Source organism: Pelodiscus sinensis, chromosome 1 (assembly GCF_052426305.1).
Source record: "Pelodiscus sinensis isolate ZL-2025 chromosome 1, ASM5242630v1, whole genome shotgun sequence".
NCBI lineage: Eukaryota > Metazoa > Chordata > Testudines > Trionychidae > Pelodiscus > Pelodiscus sinensis.
The window spans coordinates 238,422,306-238,446,156 of record NC_143052.1 but is presented as its reverse complement, the minus strand read 5'-3'; the positions used below and the strand labels follow the sequence as shown (position 1 = coordinate 238,446,156).

The 23,851-nt window shown below is 41.7% G+C and overlaps 1 long non-coding RNA gene across 1 annotated transcript in view; it reads right to left on the bottom strand.

Annotated features, from left to right (window-relative positions):
• LOC142825723 (uncharacterized) overlaps nucleotides 1-11,325 on the bottom strand; it is a 69,486-nt gene extending 58,161 nt beyond the window's left edge. Inside the window, exon 1 of the long non-coding RNA XR_012900083.2 lies at nucleotides 11,059-11,325. This is a non-coding gene — a long non-coding RNA (uncharacterized LOC142825723). The remainder of the gene's footprint in view (nucleotides 1-11,058) is intronic.
• Nucleotides 11,326-23,851: the final 12,526 nt, after the last annotated feature.

Below are 23,851 nucleotides of genomic sequence, written 5' to 3'. Positions count from 1 at the left end.
ATTATGGAAGTATAAGACTGATTAGTTGTTAGAAGGGATAATTATGTATTGGATATTTCAAGCAAAGGAAGGTTTAAACACAAGGCCTACAGACTGAGGCCTGTAAGATTTTAGCTTAGCCATACTAGGCCATAGGTTTAAAAAATGTTTGACATCAATAAGTAAAAAAAATGATCATAGGCCACAAGATTATGGGAAAAGATGTACCAATGGGTGATACTGCAAAAAATGAACAGTAAGAGCAATTTTTCGCTTATGAGATACTCAGTGCACTGTGTGCTAAATGTGACCACTATGTGTATAAATGCTGATGAGATATAGTCAGAATCACATTGTAAAAATAGGGTGTCCTGATTAGGAGAATTAAGTTCCCTATGGGAAACTCCAGAAGGAAGCATCCCTCTATTGATGATCAATCCATGAAAGACCCATTAGACCTTAATGCCATCTAGCAGGATGTGAGTATAACCCTATTTTTAACTTGTGCAGAGCTGTGTATAAAATTTCTGTATGCTTGGGTAATCACAGCTTTTATTATAACTTTAATAAAACTTGTGAAATAGACTAGACCTCAAACTTGTGAATGTGTCTTATCACTACCTTTGGTCTTCGTAGTGATAGAAATGTAGCCGTGTTAGTCTGGTGTAGCTGAAGCAAAATACAGGACTATGTAGCACTTTGATCTGAGGAAGTGGGTCTGGCCCACGAAAGCTCATAATCTAATAAACCATCTTGTTAGTCTTTAAAGTGCTACATAGTCCTGTATTTTGCTTTGGTCTTCATGTAATTCTAGAGATCCCAAAACTACAGGAAGCAGCAAATGTGATTTTCACTCTGTTAAGCTTGAAACTCTAGTCCTCAGAGCCAAACCCATGGTTGTGTAATGCCACATTACAACATTTACTTTAAATTAAATTAAAATTAAAATAAAATAAAATAAAATGCTACAGCTGAGTGGAAAGGTCTCAGGGGGAATTCCAACAGACAGACTCATCCTTCCATTGACCTAGTTGCATGTACACCAGCAGATAGATAAGCATAGTTATAATGCTTAGGAATGTGTATTTTTACATCCCGGAACACCATATTTATGTTGCCCTAAGTTTTAAGCCTAGAGAAGGCCTTACTGCTCTCAGTTTATCTCCACTCTCTTTCTTCTAGAAATGTTGCTGTGGGAGGTTCTTCTGGAATCAATAATACCACACATAAAGCTGCTGCCTATGTATTTTTTTAAAAAGTTTTTAGTTTTTGTTTTGATTTTTTTACCCCATTAGCAACTGGAATGCTCTTGATTATAATTGGTCTATGATTGGGAAGGGAAATAGGAGAATATGGACAATGAACTGATAGTATCTGTGCTTTTTTGGGCCATTTTTGTACTGGAAGTGATTTCTTCTCTCTTCTACCAAATATTAAAATCTCAAATGACTAGATACATTCTTTTGGAAAAGGCAAGCCTGTTGAACATGTACATTTTTTTTAGTTGGTTAGCTTCTAATTTGCAAACGTCATCTGACACAAAGCAAAGAGTTAGAATTTGTACAGTGGATTGCATGTCAACTAAAAAGAACTTCGGCTGCGGAATCATCAGCTAGTGGCATTTGCTGTTCTGTTTCTAAATTCCAATTTTCTTGTTTGTTTAACTGAGTTTAGAGTTTACACATAGTGAAAAATTAGGAATAAGCAGTAACTGTGGGTGGCTAAACAGAGAAAATGTCTAGACTACTCTGTATATTTCTTCTCTCTTCTAGAAGGAGACAAAAAAGATAGAAATGCCTTTTGGAATTTATTACTTTTAGATAATTCAACTTTTTCTTTCTATATAATATACCAAAAACAAAACAACAAGTATAATTAGTGTGGTGCAGGTGGTGGGAAAAAAAGTATTAAATCAAGCTGCTAAATTAAATTGAAAACTGGAGTAGCTCCAATTAGATGTTGTCACAACTGTAATATGTAGAAATCATAGGTACAGATGAACAAGATGTAACAGAACCTGAACTTGCTAAAGTATTGCTAAAACTGTGTTCTCAAAATGTCTTCTGCAGATCATAAATAAATCCACAGACTTAAAAGGGACATGTCCAGATGAAAATAATATTCGTCACTTATTTTATTTGAGTCAAAATAATATTTAAAATCTCACTTACTTTCCATTTTTGATGCTGTTTCCTTAATCTTGCATTTTCTTTCAACTTTGCTGTTAGAATTACACTATAGTTTTATTTCAGTTCCTAGCCAGATTTACTGTCTACTTCCTAGGTACCAGCACAATGCTTGTGTGTTATTGTTTGCAGCACAGGAGGGGAATGCTTAAATTTAAAAAATAGTTTTTATTGCATTTTAATTGCTCCATTCCTGGCACTCAAAACTCCCATTGGTTTGAAGCCTGTAGGACTGGTCCAAACATTAAGGCTATGTCTACACTACGGGGATTTATCGGAAAAAGGTATGCAAATTGCACTCCTGATAGTTTTTTTGGAAGAGGATTTTCCAAAATTTGGCCTATCTACACTGGGCCAAATTTCACAAAAAAACCCTCTTTCGAAAGAGCCCTTCTTCCTTGTGGGAGGAGGAAGACAGGGCTTCTGAAAGAGTGCGTCTGCTCTTCCATTTAAAAATGGGACATCTAGTCACCTTACACCTGGGGTTCAGCCCTCCTCCCCATCCATAGGGGGTACTTCTAGCAGCACAGTGCCCCCCGCCATGGGAGTGACTTGGAATGCCACCAACACATCAACACCATTTCTTTGAATATGCTGGGAGACTCCAACCTAAGCGCTGACCCAGCACAGCCCCTTTAGTCTGCCAACAGAGAGGTGATCCCAGCCCTGGGAGAGGAGACTAGCAGAATGCCGTGAGCCTGACCCTCTCCATGACCTCTGGACGCAAGAAAATGAGGTCTCATTTTTGGAGCCTACTGGTGCAAAAGCACCACTGTGTAGCACTGCTTGGATGGGGGATTTTCTGTGTGGGATTAGCGAGGTTTAAAAGAAGAGTGGAGGGTACAAAACAGGTGCATAGTGGAAAGATAAAATAGACACAACAGGGCATTGCTGAGAGCACCTACAAGTTTTCCTGTAATGCTGAGCTAAGGGAAATTGCCTGAAAGAGATCGGCTGCCCATATAGCGAGTTACTGAGCCTAAGTTCTGTTGCCCCAGGACCTCTGTCCACCGGCCCTGAATATCACAGCTGTTCAAGTCATCCTTGTCCTCTTTAACAAGCCCCTAGGTCTGGAACAGAGAGCTGACAAGTGGACTATGGCTTAAAGGAGCCCACAAAGGAGGGGGGTGACCAGTGGGTTTCCTGAAGGATCTGTACTGGGAAGGGCCATCCCTGGGGGGGATGCAGGGCCCAGGACAACCCTCTCCCCATTCCAGGCCCTGCCCCCTAGCACACAGCACCACTGCTCCACTCCCATGCACCCTTCCCCCAAGCTCCATCCCTGCTCCACCACTTCCCATCTCTGCTCTGCCCCCTTTCCTGCACTTTCCCAAAGCCCCCTCCCCCGAGTGACATGACCCAGGGAATTACCGGGGGGCTGACACAGGGAGGTAGCAGGGGTTGGGCCCCCACACTCACTTCGGTGGTGGGAGCTGGAGTAACCCAGCAGCCCACTGTGCTCCTCTCCACAGAGCCCATGTCAGCTAGGGGAGGGGAGGAGAGGGGAGCTGGCTGAGGCTGGGTCACTACACTTCCTGCCGCCATAGTGATGCAGAGTGACCCAGCTGGGAGATGGGGGTGGAGTGGGGCAGGAACCTGTGTGCATCTCTAGCCATTCAGGTTTTCCAGACATCACCTCTTGTTTGGTCCTCAAATCTCCCTCCAGGCAGATTTGGGAAATATTAAAAAATGTCTGTGGTATTTCCTGGCCTCCCACGCTGGGTGGCTGGAGAGCAGAGGCCACTCTCTGAGCACCCAGTTCAGAAGCAGCACCACTGCCAGCAGCAGCACAAAAGGACGGGGGCGGGGGCATGTTATGGTATTGCCACTCTTCCATCTGCACTGCTGCTGGGGTCAGGATTTGAGGTGTAAATGACCTAAATGTCACTTTATTAAATCAACATTCAAAAATGCATGAAGCAATTTGTATAATAAATAGTTACACCTGCCACTACAAAGCACCTTAGAAGCGATCATTTGCTATGCAAGGGAGTCTGCTGTCCCCTGAACAGCCAGCTAATTGTGTTTGTTTGGGCCAATCCCACAGAGGTGCCTTTTTCTAGGTTTGGTTGTGACATTTTTCTTGTTATTCATCATTTAGTTAAAACAAATCCTGTTCAAAGTCCAAACAAATACATTCGTTTGTTCAGTGATAGAAGTGTAGCCGTGTTAGTCTGGGGTAGCTGAAGCAAAATGCAGGACAATGTAGCACTTTAAAGACTAACAAGATGGTTTATTAGATGATGAGCTTTCGTGGGCCAGACCCACTTCCTCAGATCAAATAGTGGAAGAAAATAGTCACAACCATATATACCAAAGGATACAATTAAAAAAAATGAACACATATGAAAAGGACAAATCACATGTGTCTGGCCCACGAAAGCTCATCATCTAATAAACCATCTTGTTAGTCTTTAAAGTGCTACATTGTCCTGCATTAGTTTGTTCAGTCATTCACATTGCAATCAGCTCCCCCCCCAAAAGCCCTAATTCACATGAGCAGAAAAATTCACAAAAAGTCCCCCCTCCCCTCTCCAAAAACACAGTCCAGATTATTTGTTGGAACAAAGAGACTATTTATTGCTTTGTTTTGTTTAGACTTACTTCAGAGAAACTCTATTTCTACCTTATTTGTGAGCAACCCAGAGGAAACACAAGGGGATATAGGACTGGACAAGACTTTAAGTCATTGAGCTCAGTCTCCCGCTTTGCAGGCAATCATGTCAGATAATACTGTCCATAAACCCTGGCACATACCCCACTGAGACTTACATTTCTTCTCACTACCAGAATCTTTTTTACAACTACATATTAAGGCATCCACATTTAAAGATGTGCCAAAGCAAAAACCCCACCAAGATGCCCACCATTCTTTAAAATTATCCTCAGCTCATGAGTTGTCTAAGTAAGTATCCAAGAGTAATGATGGCAACATGAAACAAAATTCTGTTGTGATGGCTCATGTCAGAATTTAGGGAGTTAGGGAAACTGTTCAAAACCAGTAAGTAGTTTAGGAATGAATTAGGGAAGCCATTCAAAGAGCTTATTTGTATTAGATCAGCTATGCAGATGTTTTCAGCTGTTGAAAGAATCAGAAACAAGCTTAAAAAAGAAGAGAAGGCAGCACCGAAAAAAACATTTTGACTGCAAATTGAATTGTTGCTTGGGAAATAAAACTTACATGAGGCACTCGGCTTCAAAACAACTTTTTTAATGAAAGACTGGATAGTACAGGAGATGTGTGTTGTCATGATCATGAGGGTTAGCCAGCAGCCTGGGGACTAAGGGGTTAACCTTACCTAACCAGGTACATTCAATCAATAAGAATGTAGGTAGGAATTTCAAACTAGGACAAAGGATGGTTTGGTTTTTCCCTCCCTAGTCTCTCTGAGAGTTCCCTCCAGCTTCTGAGGGAGACAGACTCTCTCTCTCTGTCTCCAAGAAACAATTCTTCACTTTCTGTAAATAGGGTAAAGTTTACATAAATCCGTTAGGTTTTATTGTTTTATGGGTTGGGTATGGGATCTGATATCTGTGCACTTTTTAAGAAATGGTTGGCTTTTCTTCGTAACTAAGTTCTAGACCCATTCAGTTTCTAGATGGCTGTGTCTAGACTGGCCAGTTTTTCCGGAAAATCAGCCGCTTTTCCGGAAAAACTTGCCAGCCGTCTACACTGGCCGCTTGAATTTCCGCAAAAGCTCTGACTTCCTACTGTAAGGAATCAGTGCTTCTTGCGGAAATACTATTCTGCTCCTGTTCAGGCAAAAGTCCCTTTTGCGCAAAGCTTTTGCACAAAAGGGCCAGTGTAGACAGCTCAGATTTGTTTTCCGCAAAAAAGCCCCGATCGCGAAAATGACGATTGGGGCTTTTTTGCGCAAAAGCGCGTCTATATTGGTACGGATGCTTTTCCGCAAAAAGTGTTTGCGGAAAAGCTTCCGTGCCAATCTAGACACTCTGTTCCGAAAATGCTTTTAACAGAAAACTTTTCCGTTAAAAGCATTTCTGGAAAATCATGCCGGTCTAGACACAGCCCAGGAGTATATTATTTGTTACTTTTCCATCTAGGCATTATGCTTGCAACAGGAATATTGTGGTAGTGATAAAAGTTTTCTCTTTTCTTTTATTAACCTGGCATTGGTTAATGGTTGTGTCCTGCTTTGTACTTGAAGGCTGAGATTTCCCAAGTGATCTCTCCCCTGATTTTTCACATCAATACTTGGGCAGTGGCAGCAGAAGTTTTATTCCCAAAATCTAGGGTTTTAAGATTTTTTGGGGGAAGTTTTATACCAAAGCCTGGTAGATAAGGTTTTGGGGTACTTGCTGACCCCCACTTCTGCATTTATCATGCCAAAGTGGGGAAGGAGCCATGACACCTTTAGTTTATTGATTCCACTCAGGCAGGCAGTTAATGAGACCTGTTAGAAGGTGGTGTCATTGGTTCTTGAGTTTGTGGTCTCAGTCCAGCCTGGGTGGACTAGTGACTACATGTACATCATAAAACCTCTGCCACAACTGGGCACTGTATCTATTTGACACTGAAAAGTTTTGCTTTATGAGCAGCATGTGAAGCCACAGACCACGGAAATGTTTTCATCTTAAAGAGATATACCTTTCTTTGTATCGCTCCCTTAGTATCAGGTGTCTCTCTAACAGAGTTCATTCCATACTAACCACAACTTATTTTTTGGTCTATGATGCTTTTCTTTCTTAAGGCTGTTGTGGCAAGAATTGGTTCCCCCCTAAGTAAAAGTGTTTCCTAAAATGAAAATTCATTGAAAACATATATGGTCTGTACATATTAGTGTGATTATAACATTATTCTCAAAGGCTTTGTCTACACTACACATTTTTTTGGCAGAAAATGTGCTAATGAGGGACTCGTTATCATAAGTCATGACATCATTAGCATATTTTCTGCCATTTATTTTTGCACAAGGGGCTTTTGTGCAAAAAGAAGCAGTATGGATGGGGGTTTTTTTGTGCAAACCCCCCGTTTTTCACAAGATACTTATACCTCTCTGGAACAAGCATAAGGATCTTGAACAAAACGGGGGTTTTGCTCAAAAAAAAGTCCATACTGCTTCTTTTTGTGCAAAAACCTCTTGTGCAAAAAAAAAAACCCGGCAGAAAATATGCTTATGATGTTGAGAGTTATGCTAATGAGTCCCTCGTTAGCATATTTTCTGCCAAAAAAATGTGTAGTGTAGACGTAGCCTAACATTATCTTTATTGGGAGGGTCAGCAAAGAAGCCAACTACCCTAACAACAGTAACAAGGATGTCAGAGCAGCGTTGTGGCTTTGATAGTGTGGATGCTTTTAAACAGACTATAATCCCAAACACATTTCACAGTGGCGACGGAAGAACCAGGAGTCATTAGGTACAGAAGCTGATTTAAGGGATAGGTTTCAAACCAAATTTAATAGTTCTACAGTTTCACATCTGAGTTCTTTCCAAAATCTTGGGTGAATGTCATCTGGCCCGGTGACTTGTTACTGTTAAATTTATCAATTTGTTCCAAAACCTTTTCTAACGACATCTCAATCTGGGATAATTCCTCAGATTTGTTACCTAAAAATAATGGCTCGGGTTGGAGAATTTCTTTGAGTGCTCCTTTTGCATCTCGATCATCCAGGTGCTCTACTGGTTGTTTAGCAGGCTTTCTGCTTCTGAGGTAGTTAAACATTTTGCTATTACTTCTTGAGTTTTTGGCTAGTTGTTCTTCAAACTTGTGTTTGGTTTTCCTTATTATATTTATACACTTAATTTGACAGAGTTTATGCTCCTATCTATTTTCCTCACTGGGATTTAACTTCCACTTTTTAAACAATGCCTTTTTATCGTCATTGCTTCTTTTACTTGGTTGTTAAGCCATGGTGGCACTTTTTTGGTTCTCTTATTGCATTTTTAAAATTTGTGGTATACATTTAAGTTGGGCCTTCATTATGGTGTCTGAAAAGTTTCCATGCAGCTTGCAGGGATTTTACTTTTGTCACTGTACTTTTCCATTTCTGTTTAACTAATCTCCTCATTTTTGTATAGTTCCCTTTTCTGAAATTAAATGCCACAGTGTTGGACTGCTGAGGTGTTTTTCCCACCACAGGGATGTTAAATGTTATCACATTATCATCATTATTTCCAAGCTGAGCAGTTATATTTACCCCTTGGAGCAGATCCTGTGCTCCACCTAGGACTAAATCAAGAATTGCCTCTCCTCTTATGGGTTCCAGAAGCAGCTGCTTCAAGAAGCAGTCATTTAACTAGTCATCTTAACTAAACCTGCTAAATCAAATGCCAGAAGATCACTCTCTAGTGTAGGTAGTGGAGAGGTAGCCTTTGTGACATCCTAATTAGCTACTGTGGTGCACATGATTACAGTGTTATAAACACATTATTGTTACTTAAAGGAAGAAATAAGCAGCAAGAATAGACTATTAGTGAAGCTGAAAAAGCAACACAGATTCTGCTTTCATGCAAGTATCCTTAAGTAAGAACAACAACTAGGAAAGAAGAAAAATCATATGTTCCAGTTAGATAAAGGAAACTGTCTCTACACAGAATGTTTTTTCAGTATCCCAATTCAGGAATTTGCAAAGTATGGGAAGTGCTGGAAGTGAACCCAGAGGGTGTATTCTGGTGTACTTCAATGGCATACAAATATTCTTCAGAATTATCTTCATTACATCTGTGTAGTGGTAGTTTCTCTGAGGCCTAGTTTACTAAGTGTTTAATCAAAATCAAACAGACCCAGAAAACAGAGAGAGGCTTTAGTGAATCATACAAAGAAGAAAGGGAGATAACCCAAGGTTGAATTCATCTCTTGCCAAAGCCAATCACACTAAGAACTAGCAATTGTTGCATGGTGGAGGGCAAATTCAAGAAAGATTTTAACTTGAGAGAGTAAGTGGGAATTTAATTTAGATCAGAATAGGAGGATTGGACTTGGCAATGGCCAATGGTGACAGTATGACACATACTAGTCACACTGACTTCTGGTATATTGGCAACTGATTTAAGTCATGTCAGCTCTTACAGCAAGTTATTTAGCTGTGAACAACCAGAACCAGCCTAGAATTTGGTTTAAATCAAGGATCTCTGGGCTGATCTGGTGAAGACATTAAGGCTACGTCTACATTGGCCCCTTTTCCGGAAGGGGCATGTTAATTTCAGCGATCGTAATAGGGAAATCCGCGGGGGATTTAAATATCCCCCGCGGCATTTAAATAAAAATGTCCGCCGCTTTTTTCCGGCTTTTAGAAAAGCCGGAAAAGAACGTCTACACTGGCCCCGATCCTCCGGAAAAAGCGCCCTTTTCCGGAGGATCTTATTCCTACTTCGAAGTAGGAATAAGATCCTCCGGAAAAGGGCGCTTTTTCCGGAGGATCGGGGCCAGTGTAGACGCTCTTTTCCGGCTTTTCTAAAAGCCGGAAAAAAGCGGCGGACATTTTTATTTAAATGCCGCGGGGGATATTTAAATCCCCCGCGGATTTCCCTATTACGATCGCTGAAATTAACATGCCCCTTCCGGAAAAGGGGCCAATGTAGACGTAGCCTTAATGTAAGAGACAGCTAGGATCAGGAATAAAAATCATACTTTGAGAGAGGATTTTACACGGGAAGAAGGAAGATTAGCTGCAGAGAAAGAAATCCCTTTCTCTGTCTATTCTATTTCTCTTCAATCTGACCACTGCTTTTGTCTGTCCATCCCCACATATTTTCCATGAACTATAAGCCTCTTTAAATATGGCGAGAGATGGCTAACCCTGAAGAGAAGACATTCTGTTTAGTAGCTCAGTTTCAGATTATTGTACCTTTAAGACCTTGGTAGGGGCATGGTATGAGCTGCCCCATATCCATCCCCTTTGCTTGTTGTTTTGTTTTGCTTTTGTTTTTTGTATTTACAGTATCTGGGGCAATGAGCAATCTGGATTCTGGAGAGAAAGTAGTAGATGATAAGGATGCAGTCATCTAAGCAGAAGACCAAAAAAATAGGCAGGAGGTGCTATAGGGCTGACAGTCTATAGAGAATTGAAAAGAACAAGCAACACATCTCTAAGTTTTATTCATTTGGATCTATCTATTGAAAGAGTCTCAGAACTCTCTCAGAACTGAATCTTGAGATGCCTTTAAAATATACGATCAGTTTCTTCTCCCCTGCTAGCCCATTCTTCTCCCATATATCACCTTTTTTGCACTTGGATTGATGGTGGGAGGCTTAGAAATGGCAATCACCATTTTAAAACAAACCAAAAACTTATTTTTCAAATAACTGTCATAACTCATTCAGGCTAGCAGAGGTCTCCAGCTGAGTGAGCTTTCTGCTGCTGAGCTTTGCAAAGGATGAAAGACTTATTTAAGGATATCAGCGAAATTCTGAGGATATATTAAACAATGGTGCATATCTTTCAGTCATGTATATGTAACCCCCTTTTTCCTTCCTGGGTTACTGGGGAGCAGGTCACACTCACAGGTGTGCCTGGGCGCCTGGTGTTTTAACCCAAAAAATATCCTGAGCACCCCAGTGGTGATGGTGTTTATTTGGGGAAAGCCCTATCCACTCCCTTGCTGCAGTCTCTTGCTGGCAATGAATGTAAAATGGCAGTGCCTCCACCTGGCTGGCTTTGTACACACACTGGTGTGCCTTGAGAGCCTCCAGGAACATACTCATGCAAACTATAATCTGGATTTAATTCCAGAACAACTACATATCATATACATCTAATGGAACACTTTAAAATAAACTATCTTTACTTAACTTAAATAAACAGGGATTAACAGATTAGCAATGAATAGCAGTAACAAAACACATAACAATAATTGAAGCTTATATAGCTAGACAACAGTGACCCCACCCCAGAGTGTGCACACCCCTAGACTCAGTCCCAGATGCTTACGTTGGCGCGCTGATGTTGCAGCTGTAGTGAGGATTTGGTCCAAGCTAAACAGCAGCTCTGTCCCAGGCAGCACTTTTCCAACAAGGCCCAAAACTTACTGCCTCATGCTGTGCCTATAGGAAGCAGCCTGCTAACTCCCAGTTCCAACAGGCATCTAGTAGCTGCATCCAACAGCCCCTCCACTGGGTCAATGTCCTTGACAGCAGCCTGGCTCCCCCTTTGGTTCCAAACTCCAAGGCAGAGTCCCAGACTGCTAGGCTTCTTTCTTCAAACACATGGAGAGAGCAGTCCTCTCCCTCACAAAAGTCCTTCCTTTCTGTTTTTCCCAAGGGCTCATGGGAATTGTAGTCTGGATTGTAGCACACGGGGTCTTTTCAGAATAAAACAGAGGCCCCTTTAGAGTAAGGGGACTACATATATGTTCCGTTATTTGCCAACTGCATCAATGCATGCAGTTTTTAATTTCCTATGGCAACAATTCTTCTGGTGACAATGGTCAGGTTGGGTTTTTGTGTGTGTGTTCTTCCCTTGGCCTATTAACACTACATATTAGGTCTCAGATTTTAATTGCATCTAGTTTATTAGTGATTATATTGTTCATCCTTGTTACTTGAATAAAATAGCTCAATAGATCAGTAAATCTGTGTTGTAGCTACATTCCTCTTTAAAGTTATTAGTGTTATTTCAGAATAACTTAGTCTGCATCTACACAGCAGGCAGTTATTTTGAAATACTGTCAAGCTGGAGGACTTCTTACTCCAACTCCTGTAATCCTCATTGTAGGAGAAATAAGGGAAGTCAGAGGAAGAGTGCTCTATATCGAAATAAATGCTGTGTAGGCACTCCCAATTTCGAAATAAGCTATGCAATTGATGTATCTCAATTTGTGTAGCTTATTTTGAGTTAAGCCTGGCTGTGTAGATGCACCCTAAGGGATCAAAGGCTTTGTGAAACAAAAAACCTGATTTTATTTGTGTCTTTGTAGATAAAAATCTATTGCTTTGAAGTCACAAAAGGATTTTTTTCCCTGCTTTGATTGGTTCCTGGTCCATGACTAGGGGTGCTACAGTAAAGCAAGTAAATAATAATTGTATTTAAAGATGGACAGTTTGGTATGTATTAGAACTGGATCTCGTCAGAAAATATTTTTTCTGTTGTGAAGAATTTTGGCACATAACTGAAACTTTTTTTAACTAAAAAATGAAAATTTCAATTTGGAAGTGCCACCGTAGTGCCTCATTTACCCATTCTCCTCTATGGCTTTGACTCCCTATTCAGAGTACTTCTTTTGCTGAACAGCTGTAGTGCATCATGGGAGACACCCATCATGGTAGATGTAATCCCGGTGGGAAATCCAGCCCGTCTGAGGGGTGTAATGCACCTATCATTCTACTCCCATGAGGTAAAGGGGTGGTACTTCCAAATCAATTTTAAACTGCTCTTTTTTTCTTTTTTTTTTCTTTTTTAAATAACTTGTGCTCAGGAAGCTGATACTTTTCACACAAAATATCCCTCATTTATTCAAAACCCCAATTCTTCATCAAAGGCAGCTTAATGGAATTTTTTTGAGAAGCCCTAAATAGAGCTACTCAAAGTAATATAGAGCCAGCGGTTAGCTTTCAGCATCTGGTAAGGAAAAGAAGAGACTGCTTAGTCATAAAAGGGGGAGACTGATCAGTTCAGGAATCTATATTTCCCTCTGATTTTTAATCTTTGCAGGTCATTAAAACACCACTCTTTAAAAGCAATGCTGTCTTTTAAGATAATTAAAAGAAAAAGTATAGCCAGACGGCAGCTGGCTGTTACACAGTGCTGCCTATATGTGATTTTATTGCATCTCTCACAATATTTGATCTTTTCCTTAAGACCCAGCTCCAGGAGACAAGTGGTTACCTTTATAGACTAATGAATTTATTAGGGCACTAGAGCATAAGCTTTCATGAGCTACAGATCACTACCCCAGATGCTGAAGAAGAGAGAAAAGTATACAGAGATGGGATTGTGACATCAGTGCTAATTAAATCAGAGTGGATGTGGCTCATCTCCAACAGCGATGAGAAGGTAAGAGTGTCTGAATGGGAAGTTACCGTGGTGTCCAACCAATTTTGAAGTAGTAGCAGTAGTAGCCACTATAGTGGCTACTGCTATAGAGAACTAGCCACACTCACTCAGCCAAATAGCCACACGTGACTAGTGGCTAGCTGTGGCCAGACAGCCCGCCTCTATATCATCCATCTTATTTTCCTCTCTGAAGCATACAGGACAGAGAAGGAGCAATAATATCAGCATAGTCTATGCTGGCTCATCTGATCCTGAGAAGCTGAAACACAGATATGTGGATAGAGAGCAGCTAAGTCAATAAGCTGGCCTCGAGGCTGCGGCTGGCACCTATGTTGATTCGAACACACACAGTCCCAGGAAGAGGAATTTCCCACTGAGAAAACAATGTCCAGTACTTCAAAATTTAATCATCTCAATTCTCTCTTACAAGTGTAAATTAAGTTCACAACTCCCTTGTAAGAACTGGTCTCACAGCAGACAGACCAGCATCAATTGGCATGACAGATAAGAAAGAGAAATACGTGACCCCATGATTATAAAAGATGGGCCCAGCACACACTCACTTTGAGTGTCATTCTACCCTCTACCTGCTGGTCGGGTTAGGTGTTTGACCTCCCGAGGTTCTATGGGGACGCCCACCTCGTATTTTCGTCTTTCCTAGGAATTGAGGGACCGGCCCTGGCCTGACATGCTGGAGTCGAGAGGCACAGAAGGGGGTAAAAATGGTACCTGGATGTGGTCCTCTGTCTTAAGTGTACACATAGAAAGAGTAAGCTGTTACTTGGTACCATTATTTCTATTTTTCTATCTTTATCTTCTTTGTAACCATTTTTAAGACCTATATATTTGCTAATAGTTAAGAAATAGAACAATAGCCATTGCAACCATATGATTTATAAGCTTCCTCAAATAAACCTGTAACTGTTTAAGTTTTAACCTGACTCCTTCAGTTGCTGTAACAGAACCAAGCACAATTTAAAAGAACTTCAGCCGGTCTAAAGGGACAGTTATAGGAAGAGCTTGGGCGTTTGGATCTGTGTCACTCCCAGGTGACAGGATCCACTGGGGCATCTTTCAGTCTTTCCTCAAGGCTGCCCGCTGCGAAGGAATTATGAAATTCTAGCAGCTGAAATCTAAGATGTAATAAGCTCTTCCTATATAACGGGGCGTCTGTTGGCCTGCTGGCCACCCTCTGCGATGGGACCCCGGTCCTAGCAGTAAAGGCACGGACGTTAAACCTTTTCTCGGAAACATACACACACACACTGCCCTGACCGTCGGCTGACACTAGCGTGTTGGACACCATAGATTCCTATTATAATGCAAGAACCTCTCAATGTAGCTATTTAAACCTCTGTTTAGGATGACACATTTGCATATGAATTCTAGCTCAGCTGTTGCCGGTTGAAGTCTGTTTTTGAAGTTTTTGTGCCTGAGAATGGCAACTTACAAGTCCAAAACTGTGTGTCCAGGGAGGTTAAAGTGCTCCTTAACAGGTTCTTTGTATGTTCCATTCCTAATGCTTGATTTGTGTCCATTTATTCTTTTGCATGGAGATAGTCCGGTGTATCTGACATCAGGGGCGGCCCGTGACTATAGGCTGACTCGGCTGTCACCTAGGGTGCCGCCTTCAACAGTGCCCGATGATGACGTCATGGGGCACCCAGGGCACCTGATGATGATATCACTTTATTGACAGCCGTGCAGGCGGGGGCACCAATCGCACGTTCCGCCTGGGGCGCCAGCTGCTGCAGCCCGCCTCAGGCTGCTCCTGTCTGACATACATGGCAGAGGGGCTTGTTGACATATGATGGCATATATTACATTAGATGTTCATGTGAATGAGCCTTTGATGATGTAGCCAATTTGGTTAGGTACTGTGATGGTGTCACTAGATAGATGTGTGGAAAGAACTGGCAATGGGGTTGTTGCAGGGATAGATTCCTGGATTAGTGTTTCCATTGTGGGGTGTGAAGTTGATGTTGAGAATTTGTCTCAGGTTGGAAGGCTGTCTGTTGAGCGAGACCTGGTGTGCCTCCCAAGGTCTGTGAGCGAATGCAAGAGAGAGCTCCATACAAGCAGCCTCCCAACCTGAGACCAGTACTCACCACCAACTACTTTTGCCTACTGCACTGATGGACAAAAGGTATCTCAGGAGTCATAGGAGAGGACGAGCCACCTCCACTAACCCTCAAAGCTACCATGGTATATGTCTGCGTACTAGGATACAGCATTTGTTCCCCTAACAGGCTTGAAGCCACTAATCAGCATGACCTTGCTGTACCCCAACTATGTGGTTTAGAATATCCCCCACCAAAGGCATGCTAGCTGTCAGGCTCAAGTTAGCTCAAAAGTTTGAGCTGACCTTTTCCCATGACACTGGGGCAGGTGCTCACCTGTGCCTGAGGTTGGCTTGGTGCAGACAGCTTATTTTCTGCACCATGTGCTGAGTAAATACATGAGAAGATTCCAGCTTCCTACAATGAAACCGCCTCTTTGTTAAAAGACAGACTCACAGAGGTGCTGTCACTGCATCTCACATTCGAGCCACACACACACACGGACTAGCTTCCTGGTGGTATCCTCCAAACTCTTCCCTCCTGAATACAGTGTTCCTCCCTCCAAGTTCCATACAGGTTCCGGCACTGAAGAAGGGCTGTCAGAGATGTTTATGGCTTAGCTGTGTGGATCATTCTGCACCAGTCTCTACCCTAGCATGAATTATAGCACACTAATGGCCATGTATCAGTTGAGGACTGGTGTAGTAGAACTGATATCCACCTGCCCCTCCTCAACCCAGACACTCTTTTTTGCCCCCTGCATATAGGGAGCAGGAGGAAAGATGGCTAGTGCAGGGATGGAGGGGCCATTTACTTCCAGAATCCAGCTCCTTGTGCCACCTGAGCAGCACAGAGAAGCCACATCACGTGTGAAAATCTGGTCCATTATTTTTATTACAATGCCAAGGATGGAAGACTACTCACTTCACTTTTCAACAACTTGTAGAGCCGTTCACCCAACATAAATAAAAGATAGACCAAAATAAAAATAAATGGAGGTGGCAGATAGTGTAGTGCCTGCTTCAGTGCCCTATAAGGAGAGAACAAGTTTTAGCTGGCAACTCCATTGTAACTCTCAGCAAAGATGAGATAGACGCTATCACTGTTTGCTCTTAAGTTGTCCCAGGCTCTAACTTGTTTCTGATTTCAAGTTGACTTTCAAATTTTTGTCTACTGTTAACAGCTGTTCAGTACGCTCCTACTTCCTTATCAGTAGACTACACTGCCCAGTGTGGATACCACTTACAAGCCTGATGGCTCGGTCCTGATCCTAATGAAGTCAATGGGGGTTCTAGTGTTGATAAGATTCGGACCAGGTTCAAGCCCATATATTCTGCAATCAATTATCAGGGCTACAAAAAATATTATCAGGGTTAAAAAAAAAAGTGTAGTGACAGGATTTACAATTATTTACAATTTATTCCAAACGATCACATGGTTCCATTCCATTTGGTGACGTGTAACTATAATGAGATTCTACTTCTCACTGATAACAGAAAGTTCTATACTTTCTTTGCCTCTCCCGTTTGGGAACTTTACATAGCACATGGCAATGGAAGTCAGAGAAGATCCCAGCTGTCCATGAATGGATTTCGGAAGTTTCACGGCATATTACCGAACAACTAGTTTATAGAATAGCTGGCAAATGACAAAACTTAAAATTAGAATCTCCCACTTACAGAACCACATAAAACAGAACACTCCTTTTGTTGTGCTACCTAAGACCCCAGTCCTGAACTGAGATCTCAATTACATCAACAGAACTTCGCATGAGTTCAGGGGTTTGACATGAACAGAGTCTAGTGCAGAAGCAGGGGACTATTCCTGGTAAACTGAAGTCCATTGAGCTGTGGCAGGACTCTGATATTCCTTATATACTAAAAAGAAAGTTGAGCATCATATTATTCAAGTTATTTATTTATTGCATATTCTGATATGTTTCAGAACTTAATTTTAGGATCAAGTCAGAGATTAGGACACTCAATGAATCTTCATCTTCCTTTGCTTTGAAATGGCATGCTACCAGCCTTCCCTGTATGCTGAGCCCTTGGGCAGCCACCCAGGAGAGATTCATATGCTATGCAGCTGATTAGCAGAGTGTCCACAGCAGCTGTCAGCATGTGTTTCTACTGGTGGTGCACATGCCTTGGTGCACATAACAACATTTATTCTGCCCAGGAATGGAAAAAAATTAGCGGGAACACTGCACGTTACCTATCCATTTTTCCTTTGTTTCTCAGCTCCCTGATTTGAATAACTTGCTAAAATAATGGTTACTTACATAGTACAGTTCTAGACAGGGAGTTACTTTCAAGATTACTCACCTCACATTATTCACACTAGCCTATCCCCCAAATGGAGCTTCTAGGATTTATACAGGAACACAAGAATGCTGGTACTCTGCAGCTTGATGTTATTAATGTCAAGGGAAGTATTGCCAGGAGACATTTCAGACTATGACAGATATATTCCCTCAGAATATGCAATCAGAGTGTATCTTCAGGCATTGAAAGGTGGTGGATATAAATGTTTTGCATTTCCATTTCACTCACACATGAAGGTCAAATGTTAGAGAAAGTCACACTTGTTAACAGTATGCATTTATTTCCATCTGCTCAGTTGGGCTGCAAGGAAGGTGTTTTGCACAAAATAAGTGATTCTGACTAGAAAGGAGTTCAGAAGGTGTTATGTAAACAAGTCTAACAAGATTGATGCTGATTATAGTAAATCTAGTAGCATTGTAATGTGCATAAACCCTACAAATATTGGTTGATAAGTTTTCATTTTTTAAACTGAGTAAAACATTAGAAATTAATTTAGATTTTTAAAATCCTTTCTATTTTCATACACTATGGTGTTTTTAGTAACAGGGTAACATTTTTAAAGTGTCTCAGAGGGGTAGCCATGTTAGTTTGTAACTTTAAAAACAATGGATAGTCCTGTGGCACCTTAGAGACTAATAAATATAGACATGGTATTATGAGCTTTTGTGGGCAAAACCCACTTCTTCAGATGAGCTGGGAATAAGGTGCCACAGGATTACTCATTATTTTAAAGAGATGTAACTTGACACTGTAACTTCAAAATTCTAAGATTCATGCAGCTCTAACTTGGGCCCAGCCTACACTACAAACTTTGGTTGACACAAGTTACATCAGCATAAAGCCACCGGTTAGTATGTCACTTGAGTGCATGCATTGTTGGCTGCTTGTGTTGATGGTGAACATGCTCACCGAGAATGCTTCTATCAATGCTCAGTGCAATGCACCATGGGCAGGTATCCCAGTGTGCATCGTGCCATCATCCAGTGTTTTGGCAAATGTATGATGAGACAGAAACAAGTTGTGGCAGGTGACTGGGAGCATGGGGACATCTTTCCAATATTTACTTACTATATAAAGTAAACAAACACTGGGCATTCTGGGGGGACCTTCTCAGGGCTGTGACAGCAGCAGCTATAGATAAAACTCCCTTCCCTTGCTCCCCTAAAGTTTTAAACAAGATATGCTTGTTGATGCTTCTGCTTGGGAGTGGATGGCACCACACACAGCCCCAGTTGTGATGAATATCGCCTTCTGGGAGTGAGGGAAATGGGGAGGGAATTGCTTGGTTGCATGAAACTATTAGAACCAGGCAATGTCACTGAAAATGGGCAGCATTTCCCACAGGCAGCCATTTTAGCTGATCTCTCACTTCTGAGGATAACAAAGGCAGAGAAAGATGTCAGCTGCTGGTGGTGGCCTGAAGCTGCCCAAGTCTGCATGCTTCTAGCCTGTGAACTGCAATGGTGCCTGCCGAAGTCCTTTTGGCTGATCCTTCCCAGAGCTGAGCTGATCTCAGTGTCTGTATTATACTGCAAAGGGCTGTGATTCTAGATCTGTGTCGGTGTTGGATAAGGACAGGGTGGAGGGGTGCCCAAGAGGGCAGGAAGAGAGGCTGAGTGGCATCTCAGCACATCAAGTGACGGTCACCAGGATTTCTGTGAGAGAACCCATCACATCCATATTCCCTAGAATGTGAATGTCACAATTGTGACCAGAGCAGTCATTGTGGAACAGCTCCTGGAGTGTTATTAGGGTTGACAAGAACTTTACCCTAGGGTAGAGCTTCTCAAAGTTGAAGGGGGCACAGAATGTATTCTGGGGAATGGCAAGTGTCAGAAGTTTTGAAAAAAAAACCACACATTCAGAGCTGGATGACTGCTGGCCGGGGATCCATCTCTGAAGGCAGTCCCACCACTAGCAGCAGCAACACAGCACAATCTAATTTGTAGACTAGGCCAGGGCCTTACACTTTGTGCTGTGTCTGTAAAATTACTCAGTGCCATTGAGCCTTCTCTAGACTACACTTGACCTAGTTGTTCTCCAACTTCTATGAGAGAGTTGCACATTGCTATGGAAACATTAACATTACAGCTAGAGTGCTTTTACAGTGAACAGGGGTTATAAAGATCTGACTGAGAACCAATGGAGGGCAAAAGAACTTTAAGTTGTTTGAGGTAGGAAGCTACAGCCCAAGAAAATGCAGGTCGTGCTATAAAGTGAAAATGCTATAAAGTGAGTGACATATTCCACTCAATCCACACTTGTTCTGGATGAAAAGAGAGCTCCTCAGAGTAGAACAGATGTGGAAAAGACCTTGCAGCACGTGTAGCCAGCCTCTTTTGAATCCCTCAGAATTCCAGAAGTGTCAATCTACGGAGCCTCCAAATTCAAGGTGAGAAGATTTTTCTTTATGTAAAAAATAGTTTGGCTAAATAGTCTTCAGTGTTGAGTATCTTTAGATACATAAAGTAGAGGGGATGATAACTGAAGAGTCAGACTCTCTTTTGGCATTTCCATTGCAGACTGAAAGGAATTGGTGTGGGGAAACTTTAGAAAGCAATCAATTAATAGGGAAAAGAAATGAACACAGATGAAATTCTAAGGACTGCTATTTTATTTAATGCATCATTAAAATGTCAGTAATGATATTCAGGATGCAACAGAATCCTCCTTTACTTGGAGTCAAGGGCACCATTTCTGGGGGGCTAGAAGGGCAGTAGCCCCTCCTCCCATGTTTGAACTCCCTGGATTTCATATCTGAGGTCTGCTTAACGCTACATGCCCTCCAGAGGAAGTTATTAAATACAACAGAGTTTGAGCTGCTTACAGCTTTGCCTTTAGGGTAGGGAGTTTGTTACAAAAAGAGGAAGTCAGGGTGATTAGGAATAACAAAAGACTGGGCATTTCAATAATTGAAGGGTCATTATTTCATCATGAAAACATTGCTGGGCACTCCACTTAAAATACAGGGGGGAAAGAGTAGGAATGAGTGTTAGAATCATAGAATCATAGAATAATAGGACTGGAAGGGACCTCAAGAGGTCATCGAGTCCAGCCCCCCGCCCTCAAGGCAGGACCAAGCTCCACCTACACCATCCCTGACAGATGTCTATCTAACCTGTTCTTAAATATCTCCAGAGAGGGAGATTCCACCACCTCCCTTGGCAATTTATTCCAATATTTGACCACCCTGACAGTTAGGAATTTTTTCCTAATGTCCAATCTAAACCTCCCCTGCTGCACTTTAAGCCCATTACTCCTTGTCCTGTCCACAGAAACCAAGAGGAACAAATTTTCTCCTTCTTCCTTGTGACACCCTTTTAGATATTTGAAAACCGCTATCATGTCCCCCCTTAATCTTCTTTTTTCCAAACTAAACAAGCCCAGTTCATGAAGCCTGGCTTCATAGGTCATGTTCTCTAGACCTTTAATCATTCTTGTCGCTCTTCTCTGTACCCTTTCCAATTTCTCCACATCTTTCTTGAAATGTGGCGCCCAGAACTGGACACAGTACTCCAGCTGAGGCCTAACTAGTGCAGAGTAGAGCGGCAGAATGACTTCACGAGTTTTGCTTACAACACACCTGTTGATACAACCTAGAATCATATTTGCTTTTTTTGCAACAGCATCACACTGTTGACTCATATTCAACTTGTGGTCCACTATGACCCCTAGATCCCTCTCCGCCATGCTCCTTCCTAGACAGTCGCTTCCCATCTTGTATGTATGGAACTGATTGTTCCTTCCTAAGTGGAGCACTTTGCATTTCTCTTTATTAAACCTCATCCTGTTTACCTCTGACCATTTCTCTAACTTGCTAAGGTCATTTTGAATTATGTCCCTATCCTCCAAAGAAGTCGCAACCCCACCCAGTTTGGTATCATCCGCAAACTTAATAAGCGTACTCTCTATCCCAATATCTACATCATTGATGAAGATATTGAACAGTACGGGTCCCAAAACAGACCCTTGAGGAACTCCACTTGTTATCCCTTTCCAGCAGGATTTAGAACCGTTAACAACAACTCTCTGACTACGGTTATCCAGCCAATTATGCACCCACCTTATCGTGGCCCTATCTAAGTTATATTTGCCTAGTTTATCAATAAGAATATCATGCGAGACCGTATCAAATGCCTTACTAAAGTCTAGGTATATGACATCCACCGCTTCTCCCTTATCCACAAGGCTCGTTATCTTATCAAAGAAAGCTATCAGATTAGTTTGGCATGACTTGTTCTTCACAAACCCATGCTGGCTATTCCCTATCACTTTATTACCTTCCAAGTGTTTGCATAGGATTTCCTTAATTACCTGCTCCATTATCTTCCCTGGGACAGACGTTAAACTGACCGGTCTATAGTTTCCTGGGTTGTTCTTATTCCCCTTTTTATAGATGGGCACAATATTTGCCCTTTTCCAGTCTTCTGGAATCTCCCCTGTCTGCCATGATTTTTCAAAGATCATAGCTAAAGGCTCAGATACCTCCTCTATCAGCTCCTTGAGTATCCTGGGATGCATTTCATCAGGACCTGGTGACTTGCTGACATCTAACTTTCCTAAGTGACTTTTAACTTGTTCTTTGTGAATCCTATCTTCTAAACCTACCCTCTCTCTGCTTGTATTCACTACGTTAGGCACACCTCCAGACTTCTCGGTGAAGACCGAAACAAAGAAGTCATTGAGCATCTCCGCCATTTCCAAGTTTCCTGTTACTGCTTCTCCCTCCTCACTAAGCAGTGGGCCTACCCTGTCTTTGGTCTTCCTCTTGCTTTTAATGTATTTATAAAAAGTCTTCTTGTTGTTGTGCTGCTAGGATTTGCATTTGGATTACTGTGTTAAATTTACAAATGGTCTTGAAAAAGGGATAAACAGGGACTAATCCAAAGCTGACTGCAAAGAGCTACGAAGGGATTTCATAAAATTGGGTGACTGAGCAACACATAAGCAGATGAAATTCAGTGTTGATAAGTGCAAAGTAATGCACATGGGGAAAATATAACCCTAACTATAGATACAAAATAGCTGTTACCACTCAAAAAAGAGATCTTGCAGTCATTGTGCATACTTCCTGAACATATCTGTTCAATATGCAGTGACAGTCTAAAACCTAATCTTGGGAATTGTTAGGAAAGGAATAGATAATAAGACAAAATACCATATTGCCTCTACATAAAGTCATTGTACGCCCACATCTTGAATACTGTATGCAGATCTGGTCACCCCATCTAAATAGAAGATATTGTATTTGGAAAAGGTACAGAAAGGGCAACAGAAATGATTAGAGATAAAGAACAGCTTCCATATGAGGAGAGATTAACAAGACTGGGACTTTTCAACTTGGAAAATAAATGACTATAGGGTGGGGGGATATGTCAGATGTGTAGAAAATCATGAATAGTGTGGAAAAATAGAACAAGGGAATGTTATTTGTTCTTTCACTAACATAACACAAGAAACTGACCCCATTAAATTTATAGACAGCAGATTTAAAACAAACAACATAAATTATTTTTTTCGCAATCGAACCCTTTGCCAGGAGATGATGGAAAAGTCCCAACTATAACAAGATTCCAATAAGAACAAAATAAGTTCAAGGAGGACAGGGCCATCAACAGCTACTAGCCAGAATGGGCAGAGATAGGAATGGGCAACAGGGGATGGATGATGATTATTGTCTCTTCTGTCTATTCCTCCTGAAGCACCTCGCATTGGCCACTATTGGCAGACAGGATACTAGGTGAGAAGGACCTTTGGGCTGACCCAGTATGGCCATTCTGGTGTTCTTATCTAGAGCTGAAATGTATCTGCCCCCTTGCTGTAACCCACTAGACCCCACTCCCCTTCCTGAGCTGAGAGAGAGCCCAGGAGTCCTGATGGGGTTAGTAACACAGAGTTAGTAACAAAGTAAGAATATAATTAAAATGTTAAGGCTAACCAGTGTCCCTTAAATGACTTTCCACAAGATGTCAGAATGTGTTAGTGCTTGTGTTAAGTGAGTCTAATATTTATGTAATTTTCTTTCTTTTATATAGGAATTAGATTCAGTGCTCCTGACAGATAACTAAGTTGTCTGCCAAAAAATAGCATTTTCTACTACCTTAGTAGCCCGTGGATAGAGATAATGCATGTTGGAGGGTAGAAGGTTGGTTCTTCCTCTCCCCATTTGCTTGGTTTGTACTGAGCATGCTCAGTAACACTGCTGAAGCCTCTGTCCTCAGTCTGCTATGGTTTCACTCTTCCCTCCCCCCACATCATGGCATTCACAGGTCACCCCTCAATCTGCAATGGTGCCCCTGCCTGGAATAACTATGTTTTTTAAAAATGGATTGTCCTGTGTTGGTTACT